Source organism: Alligator mississippiensis, chromosome 2 (assembly GCF_030867095.1).
Source record: "Alligator mississippiensis isolate rAllMis1 chromosome 2, rAllMis1, whole genome shotgun sequence".
In the NCBI taxonomy this organism is placed as follows: Eukaryota; Metazoa; Chordata; order Crocodylia; family Alligatoridae; genus Alligator; species Alligator mississippiensis.
The window spans coordinates 189,486,671-189,511,623 of NC_081825.1; the positions used below are offsets into that span (position 1 = coordinate 189,486,671).

General features: G+C 43.2%; 1 protein-coding gene across 4 annotated transcripts in view; it reads left to right on the forward strand.

Moving 5' to 3' along the window:
* The window catches only part of KCNQ1 (potassium voltage-gated channel subfamily Q member 1), a 583,123-nt gene that overhangs the window by 521,847 nt on the left and 36,323 nt on the right, over nt 1–24,953 (forward strand). The window lies entirely within an intron of this gene.

A 24,953-nucleotide genomic window follows, 5' to 3' on the forward strand; every position in this document is an offset into this window, starting at 1 on the left:
TATTTTTCATAGCAGTTTATTATATAAAGATGACTCAATGCTGACCTAGGTCATCCAGTATGACACCAGGCCCTCAGCTCAATTGTATTTGATGCATTGCCAAACCCAGCTTGCTGTAGATTCTGGAAATAGAACTAAATGAAACATAGGAACCCTTTCTTGCATCTTCCTAAATTCCTGACCTTGAGCTATCCCAAAACATTTCTGTAGCAAATCAGCATTATTTTTTTCTTTATTTAGTCCTATTTTATTACACTTTTCTGATACATTTCATAGTATTTGGGCATTTTTTCCTATCTCATACACAATCTCCTATTCAAGATATTTATAATATTCTACACAGATACAGTGTTAGATTGTTTGTGTCATTGGTTCTTAAGCAGGGGCCATAAGCTGAAGGGAGCTCATGACTGCCATCCCAGTCCATTTTGGGGTCTAGGTGGTTGGAAGATCTCAAAACTATTTTGTCATTGAGGGCAATATTATGGGGAAAATTGAGAACTTCTGGTCTATATAAAATAAGAGTGATGGTCCTTCAGTGGATAGGTGTCTTTTTCACAAAAATCCACAGTAACAGTTGTTGTCAGGCAAAAAGGCCTAAGATCTTTCTGTCCTTTCTAATCCAAAACCTACTGACATAAAAGGAAATAGTCCCATTGATTTTGCCTGAGATTTGGATCAGGCCCCGGTTAAGATATAATAATCTGTGAATCATGAGCTTTATTTTAGAAGTATAGAAATGAGCTTGTGCCACAACATTCAGGTCTGCACTTTCCTAGAATTTGGGAAGTTGTTGAACTGTGGGAACTTGGTGTAATTCACTATAGACAGGAGCTACCACTAAAGTTTGGCCTTTTATCTCAACTTCAACACATTTCAGAGCAGCCCCAGCATTTGGTTTAGAGTCATCCGCTATAGAAGCATATGGCAGTAAATCATTTTGAGCATACCAAAAATAAATGCAAACCATTTAGTCTCACAAAGTTTTCTTACTGAAAGACAAAGAGCCTGGCTATGATTTCACTCAAGTCAACTTCACTTCATTGTGACTACATGGATTTCTGTAGCTTTGTTACTCATGTTGGTATAAGGAAAAATCTGGAAGCAACAGAACTGACTCTTTAACCTTTGTTGCACAGTCCCTTATATCTGTAGAGAGTAGGTTATAAAACTCTTCTGATCCGGAAGCATTTAAGTCTACTTTGCACTCCCTTTGTATTGATGTAATGACTACACAAGGTAAAGAACAATGGAGAATCCAGTCCCCTTCTTTCAATAGTTGGAGATGTGGAGAAATCCTCCTCCATAAAAACACTTAATCAGTAGAAAACCTGCCTTTATTTGGCTTTGTAGAGGAACAGCGGGCAGAAGATTTGTATCTCATATCCCATTACAAAGAATAAAGTGATTTATTAACACTGATTTTAAGGTCTAAAGTAGAACGTAGGTATAAAGAGTGTAGAGGGGTGAATTTTCATACAGATAAAATATAATAGGGACTTGAACATCTACCTTATGTAGGTTATGCTTCACAATAAGTGTGGCACAGGATAATGCTTGATTAAAAGCAATATTAGTTCATTGCTACATTCATTTCATGTGCAGAGTTGCATATGTTTAAAGAGACAACGTTAGTTTAATATTCACACCTGTGTCTTGCCAAATCTTGTTACAGGTAACACCTAAAATTAGTTTAACCCAGCAGTCCTCAATCTGTGGTCTGCATACCATTGCAGATCTGTGGAGCTGTAGTTCTATACAATCCAGTAGTAATCTAAAGCGCTGGCTAGTTGCATGGAGCTGGTTGCCCACATTGTTTGCACCTGCTAAATTTCAGTAAAGGAACACATTATTTCTCTAATACTAATTCTCCCTGTGACCAATTGTAGCTAACACAAATCTGAAATGTGATCATGAAACAGGAGCAGAGGTGGTTCTCAAGACAATCTCATTATTAAAATAAAGTCCACGCAATGCCCTGTTTCACAATTCCTCTTATAACTGGAAGAAGTCACAGTATAAAACATTCTCTTTATCTCATCCATTCTGATCAGAACTCTGTTGCCTGTTTTATGGTTTCCACTGCAGTCTGTTTAGTTAGCTTCCCCTAGTATGTATGGGGATTCATACAACAGCAATGAGCAAAAAACTTTTTGGAAGATAGGAAAAAGTGATTTTCATTATTTTTTATGAGGATTCAGGAGTAGTCATCGCAGCAGCATACAATTATATACTCCTAACTCACCAATTAGAAATGTAGCAATATCCTTTTAAATTTAGGGGACCCCCCCAGTTAATAAGTATTTTTGTTGGTGATGATGTTTATTTTGTTGTTCTTTTAATAATACTATGGTGTAACAATATCTATCCAATAGTTATGGTTGCAATAAATATTTTATACCCAATTATGAAAAAGACAGTGACTATCTGGTGTCCTTGAATGAGCTGTAGTAAAATGGATTATATTTTGTTGTTAGGCGGAAGGTAGGGCAGGGGGGTTTGAGTTAGAGACTAACTGGTTCAAAGAGTCATGATTTTTCACAGGCAATAACCTACTTTGTCAGATACTATGAATGGACTGTTGGCATGTGACATAGTAAGTTGCTGCCTTAGAAAACTCATGCTTACCTGAACTAGTTAGTCCTCAAAGTGCTACCCTGCCCTACCTAACTTCAGAGTAACACAGCTAACCACTTCTGCAGTCCTTGGTTAATTATGGAGTTTTGTGGTGTTCACTTTGCTCCAGGTTTAGGTTGTAGTAAGTTCAAAATAAATTGTTACAAAATGGGTGTTTGTCCATTTTTTTTTTTTTTTTTTTTTTTGCGAGGGGCTTGCTTTTCATTGTACCTCTTTTGCAATAGATGTAAAACACCTATCTAAAGAAATCTAAAATATCTCTCCTCTCCCTTGATCAGAATATTGCTCTTGGGTCCTGGAATATCAGTTATAAATCAGTATTGCTTGTCTAAAAGTATTTTTATAATTATTTGGCTGTTATGGCAGACATGGTCACCAAAATGAAGCTACTAAATTTGGATTTGGTGACAGAATCTTATAGTGACCTCAGCAGAGGAAAGAACCTAATAAGTTCTCAAATGTATGGAATGTGTGACAGTCAGTAATGCCAATCTGTTGATGTAAAAGCATAGGAGGTCAGGGTTAAAGTTCTGCATTAATAAGCTGAAGTGTTGGTGTCTGCTGGATATGAAAAAGAAAGCCTGCTGAGGGGGGAGCAATGAAAGGTGTAATCAGCATTCTTTCAGGCCAGCTGGCAAACCTACAGCATGGATGCCACAAGTATCATGGACAGCCTTTATATGTGTGGCACATGGCAGATGAGGGAGGGGACAGGCAGCACAGCAGCACAGACAGGAAGCAGAAAACAAAAGAGCAAATTGGGCAAAGAGCACAGGGATGGAAGAAGGCGGCAGAGCAGCACATGAGGCAGGAAGCAAAGAGCTAAGAGCAGAAAGTAGCCAGTGGATCAGGCAGGGGAAAGGGATCAGGGTGGCACTTGGGGAGGATGCAGTGCTAATTTGTGGCACACTAGCCAGAATAATGGCTCCCACTGTTCTAGGCAGTATGGAAGGGGAAAAGAACACCCTGCATTCATCTATTATTTCCCTCCTTTAAAGTTTGGGATGGATGGAGTTTGTCCTGCCACAACTTGAACAGTCACCGAGTATTTTATTTTATTTTATTTTATTTTTTGCTTCCTAATAGATTTTATTTGATTTTAAAAGTATGGAACAGCCATTTTATCTCATTGGTTTGTTTTTTAATGTTACAAATTATTGATGAATCAGTTTTTGGCTTAAAATAGCCATTTCTCATTTCATAAATTTGTTTCAATTATAGTAGTTATGCTTTTATCAATACATACTTACAAAGGTTCAAACAAATTAATTATTGTGGTATTTATACCAGTATTTCATATTGCACATATCACACTAAGACTTGAACATAGCATCCTCCTGAAATTTGAAAATTAATAATTTTCATTACTTAACACTAATCCAAAGGTCTTTGAATAATATGGTAATGGTAGCTATTACAATCCCAAATGATTAGGTGTTACATTTGAATTTTTCCCAGTCAAGACCCAAGTCACCCTGACTTGAGAAAAATTTTGGGGAAGTAATAAATCATTACATTTTTTATGTTGTCTTGCTAGTTTTCAAATGGTTCTTATTTAAAATAACTGTCAGATACTGGCTATGTTAAAGATGATGAAAATGCTGTTTCTCTTGCTGCTACAAATCCATTCATTGTCAGCATTGTAAATAAATAGCAGTAACTGTAAACCTTTGCTATTTGACATCTGGCTATGATGCCAGAGTTTACAAAAGATTCACTGGCTTCTTAAAAAGCATGAAGACTTTTAATGAAAAATTCTGTACATAAATAGTTTGAATGTACTTGGACTTTCAGTTATTGAACCTGAATTACATTAAAATCTATGGTGCTTTTATTTACCAAATTTCTTCCCTAACCAGAGGGTACCTTCTTTGAAAATTTGATAACTTTTTTGAAACCTGATGCTATTATCCAATAGGGACAGAGATCCTTAGCGGGTATAAATTGGCATAACTCCAGTATGAACTGGGGACTCAGTCCAGTATTCCCTTCACTTTGTTTTTAGTTGAATTGCACAGGATTAATTATCATTGTTATTAGCATTTTGATTATGGCAACATCCCTATCTTTGACCTTGACAAGTCAGCCTTGCCTCACTCATACACAGACCTCTGCATCCCTCCACTGGCTCTCTGGTGCATCAGACATGGGCCTTGGGCATGTGCTCATTTGCAAGTGGTGAGGAGGCTTTGACAGCTGCTGCTCCAGGTCCTGTCAATGTTGGGGGTGGACAAGGAGAGATACTTTCCCCAGGGTCTGGCAACAGCAGTGGCAGCCTTCTCTGCTGCTGCCACACCAGAGGTATCAGCTGTTCCCTCTGCCCCTGCAGGGTGGAGAGTGGCACTGGTCCTTCCCCCTTCTATCCCACTTGCTCCGCTGCCAGCTCTGTAACATCTCCCCACAGTAAGCAGAGCTGCAACTCCAGGTTTCCAGCTCTCACAGGCTCTCAGAGAGTCAGCTGCTCTCCCTCCCTCCATCCCCACGTTAGGGGAAGAAGGAGAGTGGAGCACTGGGGGCTGCTGGGGAACCAAGAGGACACCAAGTGTTGGTGACCACACTTTACATGTGGCACTACAAACGAAAGTACAGAGAAGTTCCTGTTTGAAACAGGCCCATTTCTGTGATGGGTCTGCCATTTTTGCAGTGCTAGAGATGGTATGAACATCTGCATGCACACTTTTTACAGTGCTAAAAGGATATAGTTAGCATCATAAATTCAATGTATCCAAGGCCTTAAATTATTTCTCTTCTGTTTCAAGGCCCTTCACTGCCTATCCCCTCCCTACTTATCTCATATTCAGCATCAGGTCATCACTTCTCACCTCAGGCGGGCCCACGGGTCCAGCTTCCGTCTTTACATTTTCTCCTACCACCACATTATAAGTGACCGGGACTCCTAAACAGTACAGTAACACTACAGTAATAATAATGAATGCTGTTTGTTCCTGTAAATGGGATCTCTGTAGAATAACTGCTTCTAATTTATATATATGCAGTATTCTCTTGCTAATTTTTTTCTCCCTAAACTTGTTAAGCCTCTATAGTTTCACTCATATGGAGAATAGAAACCCTGGCCCCTGAGGTAGAGTATAGCAAAGTGCCTCCTTAGGAAATGAACTCATCCAGAGGAGGTTTAGACCAGAGGTTGACTCATCGGATTTGCCCACTCATAAAATTAGACATCCGGAAAAGACTGAAAAAGGAAAGTGTTTATTCCGTGCAAAATCAAAAAAGGTGGTTTCCGCAAAAATCATGAAATCATGAATTAAGTAGATCCCTGTTTTTTGAGATTTCCCTGGTCACTTATGAGAGGAGGTGGGTTTTGTGCCTCTTAACCCAGAGAGTAGATGCTGACCATATTGTGGCACTTCAGTGGTTGTCTCTGAACTTTACACTAAAATTACTTTCTGCAGAAATTGCACATGCTGACGTTAGGTGCATTTAGTGTTGTGCCATTGCATAAAAATAGTGCATATTCAATAATCACATTTTCCTAGATATCACATTTTCCATTCATTTATGACAAATGTCAAGTGGGTCTGTTTTTCTTTCAAAAGGAATTTTCATTTAAGAACTAAGGTTTCAGTTCAGCTGACATTGACTTCAGTGGAGGTTATAGCCCGCTTTCAGCTGGTCAGCTAAAGTCCTGATAAAAATTTCATAGATTTTATAGACATTAGGGCTGGAAGGGACCTCGGAAGATCATCGAGTCCAGCCCCCCGCCCAAAGGGCAGGAAGTCAGCTGGGGTCATAGGATCCCAGCAAGATAAGCATCCAGTTTCATCTTGAAGGTGTTCAATGAAGGCGCTTGAACCACCTCCGGTGGCAGGCTGTTCCAGACCTTGGGGGCTCGGACAGTAAAGAAATTCTTCCTTATGTCCAGCCTGAAACGATCTTGTAGTAGTTTGTGACCATTCGACCTCGTCATCCCTTGGGGCGCTCTGGTGAACAAACGTTCCCCCAGATCCTGGTGGTCACCCCTGATAAACTTGTAGGTGGCCATCAGATCACCCCTGAGCCTGCACTTTTCCAGGCTAAAGAGCCCCAGGGCTCTCAGCCTGTCATTGTAGGGTCTGCTTCCCTGACCTCTGATCATGCGCGTGGCTCTTCTCTGGACTCTCTCAAGCTTCTCCACATCCTTTTTGAATTGTGGAGCCCAAAACTGGACGCAGTACTCCAGCTGCGGCCTCACTAAGGCCAAGTACAGGGGGAGAATGACGTCCCGGGATTTGCTTGAGAAGCATCTATGGATGCAAGTCAGCGTTTTGGTCGCTTTACTAGCCGCAGCATCGCATTGCAGGCTCATGTTCATCTTGTGGTCAATGATGACCCCCAAGTCTCTTTCTTCCATAGTGCTAGCCAACATAGCACTGCCGAGCCTATAAGGATGCTGCGGGTTTTTTTTCCCAAGGTGGAGAACCTTGCATTTATCGGCGTTGAACACCATCAGATTCTCGTCCGCCCACTTGCTGAGCCTGTCCAGGTCAGCCTGGATCACTCACCTGTCTTCTGGTGTGGATGCTTTGCCCCAAAGTTTGGTGTCATCTGCGAACCTGGCCAGTCCACTTCTGACTCCAGTGTCCACATCATTAATGAAGATGTTGAACAGTATGGGTCGAAGGACAGAGCCCTGGGGGACCCCACTGGTCACAGGACACCATGATGAGTGACTTCCATCAATTACTACCCTCTGGGTCCAACCCCGGAGCCAATTTTCCAGCCAGTGGATCATGGAGGACCCAAGGCGACAATTGGCCAGTTTCTCCAAGAGACGATCATGGGACACCAGATTGAAGGCTTTTTTGAAGTCAAGATATATGACATCAATCTCATCTCCCTTATCCAGGTGATAGGTCACCTGGTCGTAGAAGGAAATGAGATTGGTCAAGCAAGACCTACCTGCAACAAACCCGTGCTATCCCTTAAGATGTTGGTGTCGGCCAGTCCATTAAGGATGGCCTTCTTAATAAACTTTTCTAAGATCTTCCCCGGGATAGAAGTCAGGCTGATGGGCCTATAGTTAGCCGGATCCACTTTCCTCCCTTTCTTGAAGATAGGCATCACATTGGCCTTCTTCCAGTCTTCGGGCACTACACCAGAGCGCCAAGAGTTTTCAAAGATCCGCGCTAGAGGCTGGGCTATGATGTTTGCCAGCTCCTTGAGTACCCTGGGGTGAAGATTGTCAGGGCCGGCTGACTTGAAGGTATCCAGCTTCTCAAGATGTTCCTTCACGAAGTCAGCATTAATGGAGGGCAGGGGATCACCCTCACCCGGACTTCCCGGCCCTGTAGCGGGCATGGGCGTCCCATGGGGCTGATGAAAGACCTGTGTGCATGAAGGCTGTGCCCTCTTGCTGCCTTTCCTCCGAGATGGAATAGACTTAGTTTGTGCACTGAGGATCGCTCCCTTGAGGAGCAACCACTCTTCTTGAACTCCCCTCTCCCTGTGGTCACAGTCCCTTAGGGCCTCACTGACAAGCCTCCTGAGCTTGTCAAAGTCGGCTTTCCTCAAATCAAGGACTTCCGTGTTGCTGACTGACTTGCCAGCTTTTCGGCGGATGGTGAAGGTGATCAGCTCGTGGTCGCTGTCACCCAGCTTCCCATCGATCACTAGGTCGCCAACTAGGTCATCCCCAGTAGCCAGTACCAGGTCGAGCAGCGCTTTGCCTCTCGTTGGCCCATAGACTTCTTGAGTCAGGTAGAGGTCATCCACACACGAGAGGGAGCTCTGCGACCGCTCAGATTTTGCTGAGCGATCCTCCCACGAGATGTCCAGGTAACTGAAGTCACCCATGACAACCATGGTCCTGGAGCAAGCTGCCTCAGCCAATTCCTGGGCAAACTCCTGGTCAAGCTCAGGACTTTGGGTGGGAGGTCTGTAATAGACTCCCACCATTGTGTCCCCTGTGCTGTGTTCCCCACAGATTTTAATCCAGAGGGTCTCCAGCCGTCCACCCTGGTCGCCAATATCGGCTTGCAGGGACGCGTAGCTTTCCTTGACATAGAGAGCTACACCCCCGCCCCTTTTCTCTACACGATCCCTCCTGTACAGGGTATAGCCATCTATACCCATGGTCCAGTCATGGGTGGAGTCCCACCAGGTCTCCGTGATCCCTATGACATCGTAATTGTTTGCACTGAGCAGGAGGATGAGCTCCTCCTGCTTATTCCCCAAGCTCCTGGCATTAGTGTAGAGGCAGGCAAGTGCCCCCTGGGGGGCTCCTTCCTTGCCCACAGATTTTACCAGGGCTGGGGCCAGGGTGGGCTCCCTTGAGTGCTGTAATCCGCTGGCTTTGCAAGGATTGCTCAACGGGCCAGCAGTGGCGGTAGTCCCCCTGTCCCCCAACAGGCTTAGTTTAAAGCCCGGTGGAGCAGGTCAGCCAGTCTGGCTGAGAAGAGCCTCCTCCCTAGGGGAGAGAGGTGGAGACCATCTCTTCCCAGCAGCTCGCTGCCTCTCTCGCCAAAGAGTGGGCTGTGGTCATAAAAGCCAAAGCCTTCCTGACGACACCAGCGCCGCAGTCTTTGGTTGACCACATAGATCCTCCTGTCCCTTCTCAGCCCATAGCCTGAGACTGGGAGGATCGATGAGAACACCACCTGTGCCCCCAGACCCTTGAGCCCCGCTCCCAAATCCCTGTAGCACCTCATGACCTGGCTGGGAGTGCTCCGAGCCATGTCATTGGTGCCCACATGAATAAGGAGCATGGGATAGTGGTCCGTGGGTTTGAGGAGCTTGGGGATCCTCTCTGCAATGTCCCGGATGCGGGCCCCTGGGAAGCAGCAGACTTGCCAGGCTAAGGGGTCGGGGTGGCAGATTGGCCCCTCCGTCCCCCTCAGGAGGGAGTCTCCCACAACAAACACCTTACGTTTTGTCTTGGGGAGAGCAGGGGCGGGAGCTGCAGTTAGGCCCATGTTGCCCGTGGGGGCCGGCAACTCAGCAGGCTCTGCTGGGGCAGCAAGAGGTGTGTACCTGTTGCTCAGTTCTGGTGGGGGAGGGGCCTTGGTGCGGCAGGCCTTAGGGCCCTTGACCACCTTGGTCCATGCCCCTGGCTGGACAGAGCAGGAGGTCCCAGAGTCCTCCTTTGGCGTGGAGGGAGACTGTGATCTACCCTCTGCCTCCCGGGGGAGAAGGGCCTGGCAGTAGGAGTCTATCTCCTGCTCGCAGTCCCTGATGGCACGCAGTCTCTGGACTGTGGCCTGGAGCTCCTCCAGCTGGCGCGCCAGAGACCCCAAAAGGGAACAGATCCCACAAGGGGAGGTCGCCATGCTCCCAGGCCCCAGAGCCTGAAAAAGGGACAGGCAGCCCCCGCAGCCGAGAGCCAGGGGCTCCGTCTGCTTGGAGCCCGGAACCAGGGGCTCCGTCTGGGTGGCCGTCTCTGAGGTGCCAGAGGGGGGGGCCGCGGAGCCCGAGGGGACCCTCGGGATGCGGCGCACGCCCATCCGTGTCATGCCTCTGGTAGGCTGGCTACGGCTGGGGCTGTCTACCCTGGGGGGTGCGCAGGCAGGATCCGGCTCCCTCCCGCACACCCTCCTGCGCAAACTCCGTGCTAACTCACGCGCCGGCAGAGAAGCGCGCCTGTTTGTGCAGCCTGTTCGCGTGGCTCCGGTCGTGTGGCTCCCTGGGGGGCTGGGCGAAGTAGGGGCCTGGGCGGGGCTTGACCTGGCCCGGCTCCACTCAGCTGCCGCCTCCCACACACACACTAAGGGGTTAGCCCCCTCTCTCCACGGGCCCCACTTACCCCGGCTGTGCTGGGGTTCAAAAAGGAGAACAAATTGACTAGCAGGTGAGTTGAAGTTACAAATATCCATGACAGATGGCCCAGACATGTGTATGGCTATTGCCTTCTATATGGAGTTAGGGAAGGATTATCTGAATAATTGCTCTCATAAATGTCAGCCCTTAAATTTTAAAGCAAGGATCATAATGAGCTGTTTCTCAGTGTTTAAATTATTTGATACAAAAATGTACACTCTCCAAATCCTAGTCTGCAAATGTGGCAGGTGCACAAAGTATAAATATGTAGGGCATCATCCTTATGAAATGCACGGATACTTCTCTAAATAGTGTGTGTTAAATAAACATAAGTCTACACTATAGCAAGCAGATTTCTAATGATTTTAAACTATACACTAGTCTTTGAATCACACCACATCTTGATCCTCTTGTACCCAACCGTGATTGTATAATCTGTTTGCTGAAGAGTTTCTATAGTTATAAAATTAAACACAGAGCATGTGCAGGGAAATGAAAAACACATCATGAATGAAGCTAGTCAGAAAATCTGAAAAGGTCTTAAATCTTTTGCCACGACTTCTGCATCTGAAAATCTTGTCAGAAGGTCGCGGAAAGGTTGTCAGAACTGGAAATCATCACAAACCAAACCTTAGTTTCGGAATCAGTGATTTATCATTGCATGGGGGATGAAACCAGCACCATACTATCCACCCCTCTCCAATATACAGATAGGAATCTGTAAAGCTAGAAATGTGAAGAGACCATACAAGCCACTCCAGGAAATCTTGTGAGCTCTATTGAACCATAATAGGTACTAGAGTGACTAGACTGTTTTCGTGCATGCAGCCAGGATAAATGTCTCCAGCTTTTTCTTTCTTTCTTTTCTTAAGTAAAGAATATACAGATAAGATGTATGTTAAACTAAGTAATTTATAAACACCAAAGAAAAATGGAAAGAGGAGCTGTTCTTATTTTAAAGAGCTTGCTGTTACTGTTTTAAAGCAAATTCAGGGCTCCTGAGTTCCCCAAACCCTATGGGATATATTGTCAAAAGAATAATGTATCCGGTTCCTTAATGATAAGGTAGCTATTTTTCTCTGTATGCTGAATGCTATTTCAGAAAACATTTGGCACATTTGGAAATAATGTCTCAGGCCATTCTTATACCCTATTTAGTATCTAATATTTATATGCAAAGGTTGGCAATTTTCTGAGGCATATTGAAAGGATACCTGGTGTTGTGCAAGCCTTCTAATGCCCACCTAAGATTAAGCCTGGCCATATTTTTATGTAGTTTTGAACTAACATTAGGCCTGCCAACATAATGTTAAAATATTTTTAGGGCTTATTACAGTACGTCAGAACAGACTAGATTAATTGCTTAACTAGCGCTCACTAGCCAGCCTTTGTGTCTCATGTATCAGCATCCCTGTGCTTCAAAATGATGGTAGAGGTGCTTTAACTAAAGCTCATTTGACGAGCTTTAGTTAAAGCACCCCCCGCTGCCAGTTTGAAGCAAGGGGATGCTGATACATAAGATACTGCAAGCACTTTAATTAGACCAGCTCTTGGAGCTGGTCAAATTAAAGCACCCCCCCCCCCACACACACACACACATGCACACATTCCTGCAGCATATGTAAAAATGCCCTTTGTGAAGTGAAAAAAAGTTCTGTCACTTACAAAAGTCACTTTTTAAAGCCCTTTTTTTTCCTTTGTGTAGGAATCTAATGGCTCCACTGGAAATTTAAATCTTGTGCTCTCCTATACATTCAAGCTGCTCTTCTTACTACAGTTCAAGATTTCTTAGGGTGATATATTTTATTGGACAAACTAGGTAACTGTAATAGAGTTAGACAGGCTTTTGAATACAACACATTCTTTTTCAGATCTGATCACAAGAAGCCAGGCACCACTAGAGTTCCTCACTCCTCCTGTAGCTAGTAATTTACCTGTCATGTCAGGTCTTTGTTGGTGTCTGTCCATGGGAAACTGGGCTGGTACACTGAACCACTGAACAACTATAAGATGAAGGGTTCTTTTTGTTTTGTTTTGTTTTTAATGAGTACTGACTTAGGCTGGAGTTAATTGGTCCTCTTACAGGTGAAAAGTTTCTCGCTCCCATATTCATATTCTCCCATGTCATATTCCCCAAGCCATCCATCCCTTTTGCAAAGCACTGTTGGCCTAAAATAATGTAACATGCAACTAGTTAAGTCACATCCTAACAGGTGACTAGCAAAAACATAGGGAAAACACCATGGTACTCACTGTATGAATAAATCCCCCCATCTCATCTGATTCTTACCACTGCAAAAAAAGTGTATGAAACACTGTGGCAGACAAGGTTCTTTGGGTCTGGAGGAAGTGTTGGTTATTGAAAGTGAAGTTGTGTGTGAGGATGAAGTGTTTAAGTAATATCTTTTGGTCTGTAGTTTGAGTTGTAATCTTGCTCTTGTAGATAAGTTAGGCAGGCTTGGATGCCAGACTGGTGTGGGATGTTGATATATAAACTGATAACATCCATGGTGGCTAGAAAGGTGTTGCTAGGAAGGTGGTCTGTGTTTTCAAGTTTTCATAGAAAATCTGTTGTGTCTTGGACAAAACTTGTTCTCTGGGTGACGAGGGTTTAGGATGGATTCAGTGAAACCTGGTATTTCCTCAGTTAGGGTTCTGTGGTTGGATATGATAGCTCTGCCTGGGTCCCATTGTTTGTGGGTTTTAGGGAGCATGTAAAAAGTCCCTGGGTTGGGTATTGTGGGGATCAAGTTCTGTAGTTTTTCTTGTGGTTCAGATGGAACTGATTTGATGGGAGTTTTGAGTTTTAAGGTGAAAAGAAGAGTTGGATCGTCCTCTGCTTTTTTGTACTAGGTGGTGTCAGAGAGTTGTCTGCTAGCTTCTTTTATGTAGTCTTCACAGTTAAGGCTAACTATAGCTTCTCCTTTATCTGCTGGTTTTATTTGGTGTTTGGATCTTAAGATGCTATGGCCCTTGTCTCTGAGAGGGAGGGGTTGTTATGGTGGTGTGTGTTGTTGATTATTTGATTGTTGATTCTTTCCCTGAAGCAGTCAATATAGTGGTCAAGGTTTGAATTTTGTCCACTGTGAGATGTCCAGTTGGATGATTTTTTGGTTTTTTGGGGGTTGATCTTTTCCTTGATGTTGTCAAAGGATGAAGTGTCATTGGAAGTGGATTCATTTTGGTTGTGGAAATATTCCTTGAGGTGGAGGCATCAGAAGAATTCTTCAAGTTCTCCACATTGTAGTATGTTATTAGGGCATTTTTCCGGACAGAAATTCAGGCCTTTAGAGAGGACAGATGTTTCATCTCTGGTAAGCATGTGTATGGAGAGATTGATAATATTTGAGGTTTGATTGGATCTTTCAGTTTCATCGAGTATAAGATTACAATGGTGTAAGGTGTTGGTGTTGTTTCTCTGATGGTTATTTTGTGGTTGGGAAAGTTGTTCCTGGAGTTTCTTTTTATACTGGATGGATGTTGTAGAAGATCTTTGGTAGTTTCTTTGTATACGTATGAAACACTGTGGCGCTTCAGCCTGTACCCTGGGCTCACTGTAACATGTGTTTCAGCTCCTTCTTTCAGCATGTTTATTTGTGAAATATTAATCTTCTGATATGTGCCTAAGAGAGAATAAAATGTGGGTTTCTGGCTTAAAAATCAGAATAACATAGCAAGACACATAACCGGCTTCATTGCCGGGTTTAGCAGCAGGGGCTCAGAACAGCTTATGCATTTTTTTTTCTATGAGAGATGGCCAATATAGCATATAAAGTGATCCAGTATCTGTTACAGGAAGGTTAAGTCAAGATCATTTTCAGAACAGGCACTGACAAGACCAATCTCTCCCTTCTTCTCTGTTGCCCATAAAAAGATTAAGCAGATGTGGATATTTATATCATGTATTAGAGAAATCACAAGCTTGAAAATTCTCTCTCCAACACTAGGGTTTTGTTAAAAAATGGTAAACAAGATTGGACAGGACCCACATTCCAGGGTTAATCCAGTATGAACATGTTTCAACCAGGCTTAAAGTTAACGGCAGCACTTTACCGAAAGTTTGGTTGGATTGTTTATTTATTTATTTAATTTGGGTCTAGAACAAACCTCATTATTTTTTTACCTTTTTTCTTTAGTGGAAATGCCTTTGTTTTTTGAATGATACATCCCTTCTGAATCTTGAGATCTCTCCCTTGTCCCTCTTTTTAGCTGGTCTTTCTATATTTCTCTCTCTTTTGTCAACTCAACCAAATCTTACTGCCAATGACCCACCTCTCATCCCAGCTCTTTCTCCAGTTCTCTGACAGATCCCATCATTTTGGTGATAGCTCACTACAAGATTTTTTTCAGTCAAATGGTCTCCGTGCTGGTTTCTAGCCAACTGCAGTTTTCACAGCTCATGAGTTTCAAAATCTGTCTAGATAATAGAGAGCCCCCAAAAAAGCTTTATCCATCCCCTTTGGAAGCCCCTTTATTCATAAGTTTTGAAGACAGCAGCCAGGCCAGCAAAGACTGTCAGAAGTGCTGAGACACCCCATTGATTTAATGTGAAGACAGAACTCCTCTTGTGAGTCAAGGGTGGGGGGATTTTACCAGATGTTATAAAGTCGGGAGAAAGGCGTGTACGTGTTTTAATCTGAGTTGAAGTTTGGGATGTTTCTCTTCTAAAGAGTTAACTCTTTCCTAATGGGGCACAGGAATAGAACAGAGTGCCCAAAGAAAAAGAGGAAATCGCCATACAGTGTTCTTTCAAATCAGCTCTGCAATTTAGATTCACTCTGAAGAGACATATTTGGACAGAATCATTCACACTTTGAAAGAGAAGAGATAGGTTTTCCTTCTCCCTTTCCCCCATTTCAATGTAGAGCTGTAAAAAAAAAAAATATTGCAGTCATTGTTTGGCAACAAGAATCCCAAATTCTTTTCCTGAAACAAGTTTGGTCAGGTTCATAAGTGTTCACAGAAAAAGAAAAGAAAAGAGAGCTTCCTGGCCAGATAAATTACTCCTTTTTGGAAGATGCTTCATAAGTGTTCCTGCTGTTATATAAGAGCCTAAACCAAGATCCAACTATTTCACGTATTTGCTTGGGCAGCAGTCATGCCACAAAAACATTACTGTGCTATGTGAATTGTTTAGTCACTGATACTTGAAGAAACAATATGCTAACAGAAATATGAAATATCGGGCCTTCACAAAATGATGTTATTAGTATTAGTGAAGAGACTAGTGGCTAAATTCTGCCCTCAGTTGCTTTTAATTCGGATTGCAGCCATGGAAATGAGACCCAAATTAGGGTCTGGATCATCTCTTAGAATCCACAGAAGAAACTAAATTTCCTTACATGAATTCCTGGACAACCAATACATCTCTAGGTTTATCATGGTGAAGGGATTTAATGTGATATATCTAAGGAGGTATGTGGCTGCACGTGATTATTAAATGCTGTAGTGACTAGAAGCAATAAAATCATCAGATGCTAAAAGGAGGAAACTGTCTAGTGTTTTATAGGTACAGGAGTGGAAGTCAGGCCAGCTGGGATTTTATTTCCACTCACTCATGCTGCATGACTGTGAGTTAGTCATTGAACTCTGCAGTACTTCAATTCATCCATCTGTAGAATAGGAATAATCATCATATTCCCTGCCTCCTAGATGTATTGTGAGCACTGGAGATAAGTTGTGAATAGAAGTGTTGTGAGCTAAGGAGAGACAGACCCAAACTTCTCCAATATTCAGAAGGTTACTTCAAGTGAATTTCTGTTTGTGAGTCTTGATTTCCTTAATGTTATGTAATTATGTGGCTGGATGGATTCCATCACCATAACCTGAGTGCTCGTTGGTCATTAATATATTAATGTTCATAACACTGCTGTGAGGTAGCGAGGTACTTTACAGTTGGAAAACTTGAACGCTGAGTGATTGAGGGGAAGGGGAGGCATTTTCAAACATACCTAAAGGGCTTAGGGGTGTAAATCCAGCTGAAATCCTTTGAAAATCTCCCCATAAGCAATTTGCCCAAGGTCTAACAAAATCTGAGGAACTGAGCACAAGTCTCCTGAGGCTTAGCTCACTGCGCTACAAAACCATTTTCCTTTGTCATGAAGTTTTGAGACCATAGATGGACCATGTTATTAAATCCAGGCTTACACATTTGCTTAATTCATACACGGTGCAAAGTCCCAGGGAAGTCTCTGAGGGCTAATCATAGTGTAAAAGTCTTCACCTAATTGGGACCTAAATGTGTGACACATTATGGGGTTGGCTAAATCAAATAAAATATTAGTCAACTCTGAAAACTTTTTAGAGGATTGAAGAAAAGTTAAATCAGTAATATCAGTTCCTTTTAATTGACACATGTAACTAGCTTCGAGAAAAAACAGAGGTGTTGAAATAGCATAAGAAATCCAGACTCTGGTCCAATTCTTCAGTTTCAAGAAGGTTGGATAAGATCCAGATAGGATTCCAATTGTTTGGTTGCTTATTGAAATTAATCTTTAAACCATTTGAAGTTCACAAGATAAAACATTCAAGTAAAAAATGTAAATGCAAAAGGACCCCACTCCCAGCTAGGCTCAACATGCACAATTTTTCAAGGTTATGAAGAGGTTATAGGAGTCACTTAAATACTGCAACAAGTTCTGCATAAGCAACCAAGTTTGAGCATTGTATCTGGTCACATAAGATAATTCAAGCTTCAGGGTTTTTTGCACATTTTATCTAAGGTAAAACTTAATAATTTTTTTTTGGCAACATATGGCATAAGTAACACAATACTGATGTTTGAGTAAAAAATCAACCTTTATATCTCTGAAAATAAAATTTGTCACTTTTACAATGGAAAAAATAATGTACAAGAAATTGGACAAAGAAAGTCTTTGCTTTTTGCTGTTTTTGGCTGGCAGTGAAAATTTTTTCACACAGTCCTCATTGTAAGTCTGTTGCAAGGGAAGATTTTACAATGTGTTGTAAACAGCAGGTTCAAATCAAGGTTAAATCAGTATTCTCAGTCCAATGGCAGCCACAGGATGCTAGAAACTCCAATCTATAGCAATATTGGGAAAAAAATCCCATGCAGTAAATTGGAAAATCTATATTTGCACATTGCTTTTCCATTATGAATTCATTTACCTTTAGCTAAGAAGTGGAATAAAGAACAAATAGAAAGAATAGAAAGAATAAATGTCAGTCACAGAATGATCTTTTTTCAATTGTGCCTTCAGTTGAGTTTTTTGCAAAAGCTTGTTTTTTCCATATGTATTCTGAAAGCTTGCTCAAAAATTGACATATATTCTAGGTAACATTTGGCAAGTCATCATGATCAGCCCTGAAATGTATTGTGTTTCTGTAACTTTCCAAATACAGTGTTCTTCAATACATTTCAGAGATATGCAGGGACAGATTTGGGGGGCGGTGCAATGGTACATTTTTACCCACCTTGGATCCCTGATCCATCCAAACTTTGAAACTAACTGCAGCATTTCTATTTGGGCCTGTTTAGGGGATCAGTTGACTTCATGGCTCATTATAATCTAACCGATTTCCTTCCAATTGCTCTTCACTCCACAGATGTTAATGACTCCCTCTCCTTTTTAATACTTTTGAAGTTCTATTAATCCAGCCATCCTTTCTTCTGCAATTTTGATGTCTGTTAGCCATTCCTGGTCATGTCTGTATTCTATTTCACAGCCCTGCAGACTGTTTGTAGTTATAACTTAAAACCTTAACTCATGTGTGATAATTATGCATAAACATCAATTCAGGTGTCAAAATGAATAACAGTGAAGTGTTGGCTAGATTTTATTACTATTAATTACTATGATTACTGTACAGACCTAATGACACAATGTCTTTGGACTATTTTTGCCTAGTTTGTTGTGTTTCTTAAACTCAATATATAATCTAGCAAATTAGTGCAAGTTCCAATAAAGTTGTATTTAGTTTGTATGGAATTTTGCTTTGATCTTAAACTGAATAATAAATCCCAGGGGCAAAGTGGAATCGACAGCTTCCAGTTGATGCCACAATTACAAACATGAATGCGTGGCTGCCAGCAGCAGCCACCTTTTTTCACCCCCTTTCCCCCCCCACCCCCAACTACCCACGGTGGTTGCCTCTATCAACCCTCCTTCCCCTCCTAAATTATGCCACTGTTAGAAACACGGAACTGAAAGAAGCCTCCTGGGTTATTTAGTGCAGTTTCCTGCATTCACAGGCAATCATTAACCTAAGGAATCCCCAAAATCACTACTTCAAACCTTCACCCACAATTGCAAGGAACAGCAGTTGAAATTTCAAGAATCTCATTTATCTTATTAGCCTTTATTATAGAATTTCTTCTTTTTCAATTAGTGAAGAATCAATATTCAATTACACCAGCATAATACTAAGAAGGTCAGGAAATATTAAGGCCAGCAGTTTCCTAAATTTACAGTATCTCTCCTATTTTAGATTAACAAGACTTCACTATTATCTGATAGAGTGTTTGTTTTTCACTTTATGTCTTGGTCACTGACAGAGCTCCGTGTGTCTTCTGTATTACAGTGGCAGGACTCCAAGGCAGAATTTGGCTATCAGTCTGTTCACTAAATATTTCATTCAGAAACCCTCCTGAGCTTTGCAGTATGGCTCAAATAAATTATTAGTTGGCGTAGAGTACTGGCTGTAAATGTTTGGGCCTGCATTTTAGTATAAAAACAGCCATGGGAACTGTTGCAAGGAAAGTATTATTAACAATTTTATGCAATAAAAATTTACTATTTGTTTTCTTTTAAATCAGGAATTTTTGTTGGGAAAAGATTATGAACATTACCATCACGAACAATTGCATAATTTTCATGAGTAAAGAGTCAGACGGTCTAAAATTTGGGATTTAAGAAATGGCATATACATATCTAAGAACAAAGAGGAAGATAGATGGAGGGATGGAAGGAGGATTTTGGAATATTCTAAACCAGCTAAGAGGATCATTTGGTAGGAGAGTCCTGTAGGGAACGGAGGTAGTCTGGGAAAAGGCATTAAAAAAAGCAGGGAGCTGCAGATTTTGGATTTCAGGAAGGAAGCATAGTATTTGAAAGATGTTTTAAGTTGAGTTGATGTTGAACTCTGTTATTGAATAAATTAAATGCAGAAGAAAGAAAGGGGCTGAAATTCTGCCATGGTTGGGAATGTTGTTCAATGTACTGACAAGAACTGAGCTACAGTGCTGTATATTTCCCATGCCACCAGCCAGCCATCCAGAGTGCAGCATTGGCAGTGTCTTGTTGTACAAGGCTGCTGCAAATCTTATCCCTGCTATGAGAAGGGGAAGAGTGGTCATGACTACCATGAGGACAAAATTGGTAGGGAGCCACAGAATAAAGATGTGCTCAATAATCTTTGGCTGACTGCCTAGGGAAGGAAGCAAAGTATTTATGCATCTTGGCTTCAACGACACTAGGAAATTAAGGGCATGTCTACACCACACTGGCAGATTGTCCAAAATAGGCCATTCCTGGTCCACCTGCTCCTGCTCACATGCTCTAAACCCAAAAATATGCTGTGGAGACATGTTTGGACATAACCCTAAAGTTGCTCTTGAGACCTGGGGAGTGGCTGCTGGGGATGAATGATCTCAGAGCTATCCTGGCCAGGATACACTGCCACTGCAGTGTAGACATAATCTAAGACAAGTAATTCAACACTAGGTTGGCTTCAACAGCATAGAGAGAGCACAGCCTTTACAACTTTTTGCTGCTACCATGAGTAAGGTTTGATAACGTAGTAAAATGCTTGCGCTTTGTTAACATTACAGCTTCTACCAGTGCTGTACAGTGATGGTGCTTTACCAGGAGAGAACTGTGGGTTCAGCTTTTGCCATTCTAGATTGGGCCATAAGCATTCCAGAGTTACCAAGTAGAAAGTAAAGTGTGACAGCAACTTGAGGGTTTGGAAGCTTTTGGAAGCTTTAGCAGCACTGAGGAATCACAGTAAATTAAACAGGAGAACTGACTGGAATTTCACAAACATCAGGGTGATTCCAATGTCAGTCAAGGTCAGTATCTTAACTTCACACATCAGATCTTCCATTATAATGGGATCAAGCATTTGAAATGCAAACACTGTGCAAGGTTTGATCCAGATTTGAATGGAAATCCTAACTAGCATCTACCTTGCAAATAAAGGAGTATTCTTAAATCAGATTGGCTAAACTGAGCTCACTATCTCAGGTTAAAATAACATTAAAGAGAAGCCAATTTGAGTTTTAACTTAGCTTAGCAGATCAGTTAAAGCAAATAGGGGACTTTGGGACTGAATCTAGCTGCTAACTAAAGTTACAACCCACAATGCCCAGGTTTTCACTGCTGTTTTAAATTGAATTAGCCCCTCAAGGTATAAGAACACTTTTTTGCAAGTATAAAAAGGCTTGACCTTAATTATATCATAAGCACATACTTAAAATATAAAAAAGAACATTGGATCCACCATGAAGGAGATTTTTTTAAGCTACAAATGGCAAGTCAATACCCATTTCCTCTTGAAAGGCAATGCCTTTTATATTTTTGAAGCAAGTCCTCTTACAACCATATTTTTCATGGTACTGATATCAAGAAATTAGTTTTCTTCATTAAAACACCCTTTGCTTGGTACTGCTGGTTGAATGTTACTCGCATCAGGTTATAGTTATGGATGTGACCCTCACTGGTATGTTTTGAGCATGGAAACTCAGTGCTGTCCAGATGGTGGTATACACCCAGGTCTCAGCTCATTTTAAGGAGCAGATTCTACTCCACCTACAGAGAATCTGAATGGACTTAAGCATAAGCATTCATGGGACCAGCTCAGGTTTAGGCAGCTTAAACCAAGCCACTGAAACCTGAATTAGGATCGATGTGTGCAAGCATTCACTGCTTGCTGGGAGAAGACGCAGGCAGCCAAAGGCAAGCTGGAGGAGAGTTCTAGGACTGTGGAGGAAGGACTGCCAGAGGTGGTGCTAGAGAAGGAAAAGGACATGGAACCCCAGGAAGGTGGAAGCTAGAAGCTTGTGACTGCAGGCAGTGAACAGAAGTCTTCATCTCCACCTGTAGCAGTTTGCCTGAAGAACAGATATAGATCCCTAGCACCAGAGGAAGAGGAGCAGGAGCACATTCTGTTGGTGGAACAGGCCAGGCCAAGCCAGGCATCCCCAAGGTTGGGAGAATCTTGACCATTGCCACCTGTGGCAGGGCACCAGTGATGCCTGCCACTTTAAGGGCTAGATCAAGCACTCAGCAGGTGTTTGACTACAGCGGTCATTTCAGGACTCTGGCCACCTATATAAACAAGAGCAGTTTACTTCTGTGAGGCAGGCAAGAAACCAATCTGACTGGGGTGAGCTTTCATGCCCGGTGCAAGCACTGGCCTGCCCCCTGTCTACAGGTTAGCCACCCACCTCTCTCTCCTGCCATGCCTTGATATAATAATATTGATGTAATAATTAGGTGAGAGGCTGCCCATTATACACCACGATATTGGGGGGGGGGGCCATCCATGGCTCTGTTCCACCCCTACACCATGACCCAAGTCTCGCAGATGGCATCTCAGGCAGTCAACTCAACCATCCCCTTTGCCCATTAGCTGTGGCCCCTTCCCTGGGACCTTTGGCTTCCCTTTAAGCCCTGGCCCCGTCTCAGGCCAGTCACTTCTCTGCTCTATATGGGTGTCCCTCGCAGTGGGCCCCTGGCCCTTTTGACCCCTGTATGGGTCCTGGCCCCAGCATTGACCAGTCAGGTCCCTCGGTTAGGTCTAAGCTGCCTGCCTGCACTTGGGGATTGGGGTCCCCCATTCCCAGCTCAGGTGCTTCACAAAGCGTGCCTGGCCTCACAGGGTCACTCACCCCAGCAGGCTCAGGCACTTCAAGAAGCTTACCTGGCCTTCCCTGGATTAGATGGAACATAACCCACCCGAAGGTGAGGGCTGGGGTTAAGGTGCCCCTACCCACCTTTCATCGGGGTAGTAACTGGCCTGGTTTTTCCTGGGGTCTTCCATGCCACTGGGAGCCCCACCAGACCACCGACTCCTGGCAGGGTGCAGTTTTAGGTCATGCCCAGGACAAGAGCCTCCTGCTCCTTCCTACAAAATGTTCCCATGCAGCAGCTCAGTCAAGCAATGTTTCTTGCTTGCCTCCCAGCTCTTATTTATATAGGCAGCCAGAGTTCTAAAATGGCTGCTGTAATCAAACACCTGCTGAGTGCTTGATCTAGCCTTTAAAGTGGCAGGCACCACTGGTGCCCTGCCACACCACCAAAAGGAAGCGACAGATGATAGTAGGGTTGGAGACTCCCTTCTGCGGTGGACAAAGGCATCCATTTGCCAGCCTAACTGTTGTCTCAGGAGGTCTGCTGTTTGCCCAGAGCCTAAATCGAAAATGTCATGGAAGTCTCATTACTGAGACTTGTCTGGCCCTTTGACTACTGCCCATACTATCCATGTGGGCACTAATGATACTGCAAGGGGTGACCCTGAGCAGATCAAAGGTGATTGCAGGGGTGTACAAGGGTGAAGGAGACAAGGGCTCAAGTGGTGTTCTTCTTGATCCTTTCAGCTGAGTAGAAGGGCCCAGGCAGGAGTGGGTGCATCCTGCAGATCAATACATGGCTGCGCAGCTGGTGTCACCAGTAGGACTTTGGCTTCTTCAACCATTGGATGTTGTTCCAAGAAGAAGGATTTCTAAGAAGAGATGCGATCTACCTGACAAAGAGAGGGAAAAGCATCTTCGTAGACAGGCTTGCTAACCTAATGTGGGGAAGTGGGTGACCTGGAGGAAGCCCAAGCAGGACGGGCCTTCTCATTCTTCCTGAGGAAGTAGAGCAATTGGGTGGTTACTTCAGGAAACTGTACATGAATGCGCAAAGGCTGGGAAACAAGCAGGAAGAATTGGAAGTCCTCACACAGTCACAGAACTATGATGTAATGGAAATAACAGAGACTTGGTGAGATACCTTACATGACTGGAGCACTGTCATGGATGGGTATAAACTGTTCAGGAAGGACAGGCAGGGGAGAAGAGGAGAACAAGTTGCTTCTTATGTAAAAGAGCCACACATGACTGCTCAGAGCTCCAGCATGAAACTGCAGATAGGCCTGTTGAAAGTCTCTGAATTAGGGTCAAAGGTAAGAGCAACAGGGGTGATATCATGGTGGGTGTCTGCTGTAGATCACCGGACCAGGATGAGGTAGATGAGGCGTTCTTCAAACAGGACCAGGATGAGGTAGATGAGGCTTTCTTCAAACACCTAGCAGAAATTTTCCAATCACCGGCCCTGGTTCTCATGAAGGACTTCAATCACCCTGATATCTGGGAGGGCAATACAACAGTCCACAAGCAATCCAGAAAGTTTTTGGAGAGTGTTGGAGACAACTTCCTGGTGTAAGTGTTGGAGAGGCCAACTAGTGGCTGTGCTCTTCCTGACCTGTTGCTCACAAACAGGGAAGACATGGTGGGCAGTGTAGAAGTAGATGACAACTTGGGTAGCAAGGACCATGAGATGATTGAGTTCAGGATCCTGAAGAAAGGAAGGAAGGAATGCAGCACAGTAAGGACCTTGGACTTTAGCAAAGCAGACTTTGACTCAATTGGAGAACTCATGGGCAGGGTGCCCTGGGAGACAAGTCTGAGGTGGAACAGAGTACAGGAGAGCTAGTTGTACTTTAAAGAAACGTTACTAAGGGCACAGGAATGAACCATCCTGATGTGCAGGAAGACTAGCAAGTATGGAAGAAGACCAACTTGACTTAGCAGGGAACTCTTCAGTGAGCTAAAACAAAAAAAAGAAGCTGACAAGAAATGGAAACTTGGACAAACAACTAGGGAGTAGTATAAGAGTATTACTCGGGTATTCAGGGATTAAATCAGGATGGCCAAAGTGTAGTTAGAGTCGCTACTAGCAAGGGACATAAAGGGTAACAAGAAGGGTTCCTACAAGTATGACAGCAACAAGAGGAAGATCAGGGAAAGTGTGGGTTCCTTACTGAATGGGGGAGGCAAACTAGTGACAGATGATGCAGAAAAGGCTGAAATAATATCATTTTTACCTTTGCCTTTACAGATAAGGTCAGCTCCCATACTACTTCACCTGGGAGCACAGTTTAGGGAGAAGCCAAGCAGCCAACAGTGTTGAAAGAACAGGTTAGGGACTATTTAGAAAAGCTGGATGTGTAAAAGTCCATGGGGCCGGATAGGATGCACTTGAGGGTACTGAGGGAATTGGCTGATGTGATTGCAGAGTTGCTGGCCATTAACTTTGAAAAATCATGGCGATTGGGAAAGGAAAAATATCGTGCCCATCTTTAAGAAAGGGAAGAAGGAGGCCAGGGAACTACAAAACAATCAGCTTCACTGTAGTCCCTGGAAAAATCATGGAGCAGGTCCTTGGGGAATCCATATCTAAGCACATAGAGGAGAAGGACATTAGGAACAGTCAGCATGGATTCACGAAGAGCAAGTCATGCCTGACCAACCTGATTGCTTTCTATGATGAGATGACTGGCTCTGTAGAGGCAGGGAGAGCAGTGGACATGATATACGTTGACTTTAGCAGGGCTTTTGA